At 40.0% G+C, this 9518-nt stretch overlaps 1 long non-coding RNA gene across 1 annotated transcript; it reads left to right on the top strand.

Annotated features, from left to right (window-relative positions):
* Positions 1–5756: 5756 nt before the first annotated feature.
* On the top strand, positions 5757–8238 carry LOC117757464. The gene is made up of 2 exons (XR_004613123.1): positions 5757–5944; positions 7400–8238. It is a non-coding gene; the product is annotated as an uncharacterized LOC117757464 (long non-coding RNA).
* Positions 8239–9518: the final 1280 nt, after the last annotated feature.

Genomic DNA, 9518 nt, shown 5'->3' on the forward strand with positions numbered 1-9518 from the left:
AGGCATGACTTGTTTGGCTTCTCATGGTTTGTGCAGGCCTCGTAGAAGAAACATGTCACTTCCTGAAAAGCCAGAGGCCCGAGGTCAGACTTATATGATCCAACACAACACATACTTGACACTGCCGAGTGAAGCTTGCACCAGTGTTTCAGCGTTACATAATAACGTCAAATGGTTTCAAAAGCACCTCAAGAGACTGTGGCACCAACGATTTCACATGTCAAACTATAGTGAGCTGTAAACACACTATAAATGGGATGATTGTGTTGAACTGTTCTATTTTGGGAAACTGTTGTTCTCGATTAAGGATCCTCATCTAAAGAGGTCCCCCCACACACACACACACACACACACACATACACACACACACCCCACCCCCCCCCCCCCCCCCCCCCCACACACACACACACACACACACACACACACTTGGGGCCCTCACTCTTCTCAAAGGGATCACCTCCAGGTGACTGAATGTTTGTGACAGCTGCTGGGACGTTAAGATGGAAAATCCTCTTAGCCTGTCCTCCGAGGCTCCAGTAAGTTCCCCACTTACAACCCACTGCCTTCCCCGACACGTGTTAACGGAAACCCCTCACCCACACAGTGCACATAACAAATCCTTTAAATCAAGGCTTTTAATATTGAAAAAAAAAAAGAAATCTTCATGTTTATGTGTAATCTGAACAGATGAATGTGGTGATGCTGCTGTCGTATCTGAGTTTAGCTCCTCGCTGCTGTCGCACCTTGAACCCGCGTCATCTGTGGCATTAAAGGGTTTGTGTCACATGCAGGAGCGACGGGAGGAGCACACTCTGAGTTTCACATGTGCGTGTCCTCAGACTCACTTAATCACTTAATCATAATGACTGTCATGTGCACAGTGTCGGCAGTCATTGACGGGCTGAGACAAATCAGAGTCATAAGATTTAACACAAGGGTAACCATTCCCAACAAAAGAGCAATCAGTGTGTGTGTGTGTGATGAAACATCTCTAAGATGATCTAGTTCTCTCTGATACAGCACAGGACTTGTTTGAATCAATAGTACCACAGATACAAGGTTCTCTAAATTATTTTATTTTGCACCACTGTGTTTTACAATTTCACCTTATTAGGTATAATTTAATTTGCGATTAGCTGAGTTTTATTTTGTGGTGTCTTAATATGTCGAAAGTTTGATAATCTGAATTTTCGGCCTAAAGAGTCTTAAACATGTTAAAATATTAAGGATTATGTCAAAGTCCTTAATATTTGACACAGTTTGAAATTAGTTGTTGATTATTTTTGTTGTTTAGTTAGTTTATGTTTTAGTTCCTTCTATACGATAATAATAATGATACTTTTTGTATAGAGCTTATTAAGGAACTCAAAGACACTTTACATATAATTTAAAAGAGAGACACTAAAAATAAAAACATAGAAACATGAAAACGATCATAGAAAGCAATACAGATTTAAGTTTTTTTTTTTTTTTTATTATTCTATGTTAGCACACTGTAATAAAACAGCAAAGAAGACCAAAGTGGAACTGATAACTGAGTCTACAAACACCCAGGTGAGAATTAATGTCACTCATGTGAAAGCATATCTTATGCGTTTGTGTGACATAACTCGGTATCTTCAATTAAGTAAAAGTAATTCTTGGACTCTGATATTCCTTTGTATCTGTCGTACTTGACTTAGGTCTTCAACTTTAATCATTAGAGTCATTAAAATGTAACTTGTTGAAACCTGCAGAAAGCCTGAGTTCAACACGGCCTGTGAGAACAATTGCATCTTGTTTTCTGTGGCTCTGGTGAAAAGCTCTCTCAAGACAGAGTCAGTAAAACACAGTCTGAGTTACCGAGGCTAAAAAATGTGCCGTTGGGCGACCGCCACCTACTTTTCTCTGTGCGCAGTGTCTCATATACATTCACCATAAAGCACACTAAGCAAACCTAAGATAACACAGCTCAGGGGTGAACTAAAGTTGGTTGTAAAATTTTATAAAATGTCACTAACTGAAAGTGAATGTAGAATAAATAACAACATTTAAGAGAAAGTGAAGCTGACACCGAATATTTTCGACTGCTGGTGGGAATGTGGGACTGAAGACACACTGAACAAAATAAATAGAAACATTTATGGAACACACCACCTTTTAAGGTTATTAACTATACTTCACATGGAGGATCTGTCACAGTGCAAAAAGCACTTGAGTGATGTTGTGTGTTCTATTTAGCTGCTTCACTTTTATGGACTTGTCCAAACAGGAGAAGTAAATGAAATACAGTTATTCTGTGCAGTTATTCCTGTTGTGACGTGCTGTCAGTTCAGCGTCACACTCGAGCTGTGACTCATATCAGATAGTTCAGTGAGGACACTCTTGGAGCACGGAGAATCCTCATAGGTTTGAAGAGTGAATTCCAAACACGGCGATTGTGAAACGACACTCGTAACATGTGACCAAGATCGTCGCCTGCCAGAATATCTGTTGTGCTCACTTAACTTAAAATGTTTAAGTTTTAATTTCTGGTGTGGCCCCCACGTGTCAGGAGTCATGGAAATGACATGAACTTGAACTCATCTGCACCAAAGACGTGCTTCGCCTTTCCCAGCAGCCGTTCTCACGAATTAGAAAACCATTGACCATTGTACGCAAATGTTTTTTTTTCACTCAATTAATTAAACACATTAATAGAAACAGTACAAATCACAGACTATGTATAAAGATGGTCCACATGACAGCTCCCCAGAAGGGAAGCCAAATTGTCTTGATCACCCCCTGGTGGCTGGCTGCAGTATAGGTAAAAAAACCTAGTGTTTTTTATAGTAAGTTTGGTTTAAATGAGTTATTTGATGCATTTAAAACGGGCTGACACTGGGACTGACTCCCAATTGGTCGAGACCATGTATCTGCAGGACCTCGAAACCACGGCACCCCAACATGATCACTACTGTGCAGACTCTGGCTCTAAATTACATCAAAAGTAATTGTCTATGGTACAGACACACAACATTATCCCAATAGTTACAGACTACAGAGGGAGAAAACGTAAAAACAATATTTAAAAGCACTACCTTGAATCAAATATGCTCTAAAATCAGTCTGGTGAGTAAAAAAAAGGTTGTTTGTCGCTTTAGAGTCATTTGTGTATTTCCACATATTCACTGATCTATTATTACCTCTACTATTCTCACTCAGATGTAGGAACATCACTCCAGACCCGCAGCACATGAGACTTTATTTGCTCTCCACAACTGTCAAACACTTCCATCTAGTGGACGCACTGATTTATTGCTGCAAACTCCATAAGAGTCAGGGATTTCCCCCAAGAGCAGATTTCTGTTTTTCAAAGAGGAAATAAATCAGTTTCTAGTCCACATATTGCATCTGTTAAATACTATTATGCATTAAAACGTGTTCATTATTTGTATATTCTGAGTCAGTCAGGTAATCAATATAATGTGCTAATTAATACCATTTATGATCTTAACTTTGTGGATTAATGCGTCAAATAACCAGAGCTTCCAGAGTCTTTTGTCATCTTTTCAGTGTATGTAGCCAACAGCATATACACACTATAGAAAACTTATAATTTGTTGTACTTGAGTGTCATCTATTCTAAGTCCTGGAAGAGAAATGTTAAACAAAAGGATTTGATGTGTCTGTGTGTGTCTGTGTGTCTGTAATCGGAACTATTGGCTGCCGTTCAGTTGCTGCTGGGAAAGTAGACATTTTTGGCCGTTTGCGAAAAAAAAAGTGAGTCAGAGCAAAGACCTCATGTTCGAGGCTTTGGTCTAGAGGCTGCTTACACAACTCTCTGCTTTGGTTTTATCAAGAAATCACAAGACCGGATTCTCTGAAACTGAAGCGCTCCAAGGTATCAATTCTTCCCCACATAGAAGAAATCATTTGAATTCCATGCAAGTTGTGAGTCAGCTGTGACTGTCTGAGTTGACACGTTGCAGTATCCTCAACTTTGTTGACTCATAACTCACAGTAGTGTTGCTGTGAGAGTTGTCGTGATGACAAATCTGATTGACGAAAATTAAAACAACACAAATGGGTGGGGTTCACCTGCAGGGAAATTTATTGTCAGGAATCTGCAGAATGACTTTCGGTTACATTCAGCTGAAAAAAACAAAACGAGCCTGTCTGTGCAGTTACCACTCGCAAAGGGTTTATAGCAGAAAGCCTGGAAGGCAAACGTCTCCCATCTGCTGAGTAGTGCTATTATCCCTCCAGTGAACTGTGTCAGTGGTTCTCGGGAGGGTGACGGAGTTTCCTCAGAAACTGTTCCAAGACGCAGAGGAAGTGAAGTCAAATAAGACGGACCAGTAGAGTTAATAAGCTGTGCTCATTCTCTGGATTGTGGAATTTCCCACACCAAAAGATTGGAATCTCCACTTTTGCATATGACTAAATTACATATCACTTAATGATAAATAGGAACAGGTCTGAGCAAGCACATCAAGCTGTGTGTGTGTGTATGTGGTTAATGTGCTGCCGAACAATTAGTTTTATTGCTAAATGACTTTCACTCACTCTTGTCTTCACGGATCCTTAACAAGAGGGTGAAAACACAAGGTAATGTCTGGCTCTTAAACCTCCTCTTATCCTGTGGGAGATACAAAATTACTTTACTTTTACTATAAGTGATTGGTATTGTATTTTCTTCATCAGATACCATGTTCAAAGTCTCAAAAAGAAGTGCAACAAATAAATAAAATAAAAGAGTACGAGCTAAATTACAGGAGCACAATCTTGTAGTTTGGCCACAATTCTTCTTTTTCCCATATACATTCATTGTATCAAGAAAATGAACATACAGACTTTGAGCATCCTCTAACTTTCCCTCTAGCACCACAATGAGGTTGACATTTGTGGTTTTAGGTGAATTGTCTCAACAACTTCTGTAGTGATGGTCAGATTGTTGTGAAATTCAGACATTCATGCTCGCTTTAGGATTAATTAGCACTTTTGGTTTCTTAAATGAGTGATTTAACTTGTATCGTCTTTTTCATTCACTGCCTTGAGTCTCGACAACACAGGGTGGATACCCAACCCAAGCCTGATGGGTCCCGACGGGTCTGGACGAGTTCGGACCAAAATCTTAAATCGATATTCGATATTCTTTCTTTTTCACTGCATGTGCTTAAAAAACATCGGGCTCAGCGCAGGTTCAGACACCAAAAAGAGAATTCCTGACCGATTTGGATCAGTTTCCTCACTGTTGCTCACACTTGTGTTATTCAGTCCCAGCTAACGCTGACTCACGGACATTTTGAAACTTCCCCCAGCCCCCTCTGGTGCCACAAAACCCTCAGAGCAGTTCCTCTTCAACTTTCATACCGTGGTGTCACAAGGTCAACATGAAAATCTGACATAGAATTGATTTAATCTGCGACTAAATACTTGACATTCAGTCTCAGATGAATAGTGGACTGGTATCAAACGATGTGTCGTATCTCGTGTCTTTGATTCCCAAGAAACTTAAATATAGTCTTTCGGCAAATGTTGGCAACAGTAAAGCTACGACAACTGTGCAGGAGATAGACTCGAATCCAATGCACCAGAACCACATAAAAATCAAATAAATTGTTGTTTAATATGTCTGAATCTTAAAAATCAACATTAAGTGAAAACAGATTCAAATCTAAGCTGTGTTCAGAGTTAAAAAAAACAACACAAGTGAGTGGAAAGTTCTGAACTTCCCTGGGGGGCGGGGGTTTGTAGAAGCCGGAAGCTGCTGCTGCTGCCGTGTCTCAGGTGATGTCACTGTTGCGCACAGGCGCTGTTAAAGGAGCTCGACGGCTCGTACTGAGGCAGATAAGATGAGGATCGTCGTCGTTCAACAGCAGGAATCGAACGTGTGACAAAAAAACTACTCGGTGCAACACCAGCGGGTTTCTGTGAGGTTGACGCGTTCTGAAGGATAAACAGAGGATCAGCTGAGTGCGTGGTGAGTTTGTGACTCCACGTGTTTTTACCATTTACTTTCACAAGAATTCACGTTCACTTTCGTTGTGTTGGCATGTTGGCATGTTGTGTGTAAGTGTTTCTTGAATCCATGTTCTATGTCCTGGTTTCACTGTCTCTTTAAGTTCCTGTTTTTTGACAGAATACACAAACAAGTGGGGGAAAAAAACTGAAAAAAGTTTTATTTACAAACTGATGAGGAGAAAAATATCATTAAACGCTTTATGGTTTTATCAAAGTATTCGAAAAGGAGTTAGAAGAAGTACAAACTTGTTTAATCTCACCCCCTTCTCCATAAATCATTAATTACTAATTCTTTATCTGTAAATATGTTTTTTTTACCCGTGCTCCTTACTGTTTAAAATGTACAAAGAAATCTATGTTCACGCTGTTTTATGTGGAATTTATCGACACAATAACCTGGTGAGGCAATTCATGCCTCAGCTGTGGTGTTCGGTGGCTGTTTTATACGAAGATGAAGAGCAGCTTCCTTTTATACATTTCTGCTAAATTAGAATAGATGTCAGGCACGTAACAATATATGCAAGATGTCAAAATATTAGGGTTAAAACCATACAAAATATAACATTGAAAATATTCAACACGTAAATAATAAGAATATAAAAAGTGTATATAAGAATATATATAGGTTACATAGAGACAGAAGGAAAGACAGGGAGATATATAATGCCACTCAAACATTTTCAGCCAAATTAGGTGCATCGTTTACTGTAAATTCGTTGTTTTTTTTTCTGCAGTCTTTAAATACATCACAAGCCTTTTAAGGACAATGTACATGTTGTCAAGTGCATTAGAGGGCGACATCACAGTCAGTGACTAGACATACAGTATATAAAGAACCAGAGAGTACACACACACACACACACACACTTAGTTGTGTCTCCATGACCTCAGAGGACATTACATTGATTTCCAAGAGACACTCTCTAACGTTCCCTATAATTACAAACCCTTATCTTAACCTGAATCTAACTTAAACCTAACCTAAGGTTAAACTTTGCCTTAACCTTAACATACACCTAAACCTGAACCTAAACTAATCCTAATCCTAACATTAGCCCTTGTCGACCGGTTTGGTCGACAAGCACAAACAAACTCACTTAATCCTCCTAAATATTCCTGTTATTCCTGTATCCACATCCGCATGTTATCAGAGTTCGTAGACAAAAACCACAGAAGCTGAGATGATAGCCCAAAGCTTGCAAGCCCATAAAATTCCAGTCCGAGGAGTTGTCAGTGCCTGTCCATGTGTTTGAGGGCGTAGCTTTGAAGAGAGAGTTGGCAGGGGGTGATAGCTGCAGATTTTTTAAGTACGTCTTGCTATCTTGTCCAGGAATTACCAAGCCCAGTTTTAGGATAACATCTCCAGAAGTCTGCAATAATTAACTGACCTTTTCTTTTCTTCTCTTCCCCGCAGCCAATTGTCCTCTCCCACTGGAGCCATGGCGGCAGCAGTCCTGAAGATGTACTTTATTGGAACCGCGCTGACCGTCTTTGCGGTCCTTTACGGAATAGTGGACTCCTTCGGCGGCCTGATGTACGTCCAGGACCAAAACTACACACTGGAGCTGGACCAGCAGACGCACAGACAGATCTCGTCAAGGACCCACCACAGAGGATCGTGTGTGGCGAAAGGAATCGGCTCGTAGTGGAAACATCTCGACGTGCGACAATGTCTGCTGGATGGACATGTTGGACACCGGCAATGGGTCAAGAGACAGTAACTACAGGAGATAATAACTACTGATTTCATCGCTGACAATACACGTCATCATGTCTGACTTGTTGGACATGTTGTGCACCGGACAGTTTTTCTTGAGGTGGATGGATGTCTGCTATTCCTACTTTGCACCATCTGCTGTAAAACACCGCTGTGTTTAATCACCTGGCAGTCTGATGACGAATGTAACGGCACTACTGAACTCTGATATGCACTAAATATTACAATGTTGTTGTCTTTTGGAAATATTCTTTCAGGTCAATGTGCTTTGTTTTTTTTCTAAATAAAATGAATCGAATCAAAGTGAAGTGTTGTAATGAGTAGTTTTCCACAGCGTTTTCCAGGAAACTGAAATAAGTCCAACAAATGTTCAGCGGAGAATTTGTGGAACTAAAGGTTTAAGAGTTTGGCTCCAAATATTGGACCCGCGAGGACTTTTGACTTTAAACCAAAGACTCAGACAAGAAGGAACGTGTCTTATTCAGTCTGAGGTTGAATGGAGACATAATGCCAATTTTGCTCTAGTGTACCATTTACACAAAGAGTCCTTTCAACATTTTAATGGGATTCAGCAGCCTGTGCCTACATGGGCAGGATCTCAAGAGGTCAAAGAAAAAGACGGTATTGTATTTAATGCAGGAGAGACCAGTTCCTTAGAATCCTCACGTCTCTGGACTTTGAGTATTTGTTAACAGTGACTCAAATGTGGAAACAGTTGCTGAAGGAGATGAAGATGCTCCGTGCAGCCTCTACACCACTGTCTTGGGTTTTATTGCCCAATGTCTACGTGATTCAGGGTCATTTCAGATATTTTCCGTCACAAGCTGGAGGAGAGAGGACGAGAAATCACTCCTCTCTCGCTCCTCCGGAGGTTTCTTGCTTTTTTTTTTATACTTGTATGCATTTTTTAAGGGGTGGGGATTGGTTCTTTTTATCTCCTTGTCTGATTTGATGATCTTTGTACCGAGGGTGTTGTGATAGTGGGCTGTATAAAATAACACACAACGAAAACAATAAAATGAAACGTGAATGTTGCCGGTGTTGACTGGACAGTTCTATGTTCTATTGGAATCATTACTTTGCATTTACTTTGTGACTGAGAAAACCAGAAGGTCACCTGGTATAGAGCGTCAACCTCAACAAGCCCCTTTATGAAACCACATTTAAATTCTCTAGGTGAAGATTTTTATTTGGATCTGCACCAAATTACACACACTCGTTAATATCAGTCCCCCGAAATATGTATTTTTCATCGAGATCCATGAATTATTCTCTGAGAAATCAAGAAAAAATGCCTCTTTGTTGGATCCACATTAAAATTGACCACCAGATCCTTTTACTAAGTTTAGTGTTGAGTAGTCTTTGCACAATCCTGCTAACAAACAAACAAACAAACGTGTAGGTAAAAATATATCATAAAACTCCTAACTGGTATTTGATACACACAAAAACATCAAGGTTTTTCAAAGTAAAGTTATAAATTGTGTTCATGTAAGTGAAGTTACCAATTGAAGTCACTTTTCTAAGTTGATTGACAATTTTGTTGCTATAGATGGTGAAGCTTCGACTTGTACTTTACTGTTGCATTATGGGGAGTGTAGGCCCTATATAGGCATTTATGGAGCCTGTCCTATAGATGGCAGCCCACTTTAAAGGGCTTTGGGCTTGAGGAGTAATTTCTCTTGCGTCAGAGCGCAGAACGCATCCTGTGGCACTTTGGCACCATGACGCCCAACGTGTTAAAATTCGTCCTTGACAGCTGTTTTAAACAACCACAAACTTCTCTAACTATTATTCATGTCAGTGCTTATTTACT

The sequence above is a fragment of the Hippoglossus hippoglossus genome, chromosome 23, assembly GCF_009819705.1.
Source record: "Hippoglossus hippoglossus isolate fHipHip1 chromosome 23, fHipHip1.pri, whole genome shotgun sequence".
Lineage (NCBI taxonomy): Eukaryota > Metazoa > Chordata > Actinopteri > Pleuronectiformes > Pleuronectidae > Hippoglossus > Hippoglossus hippoglossus.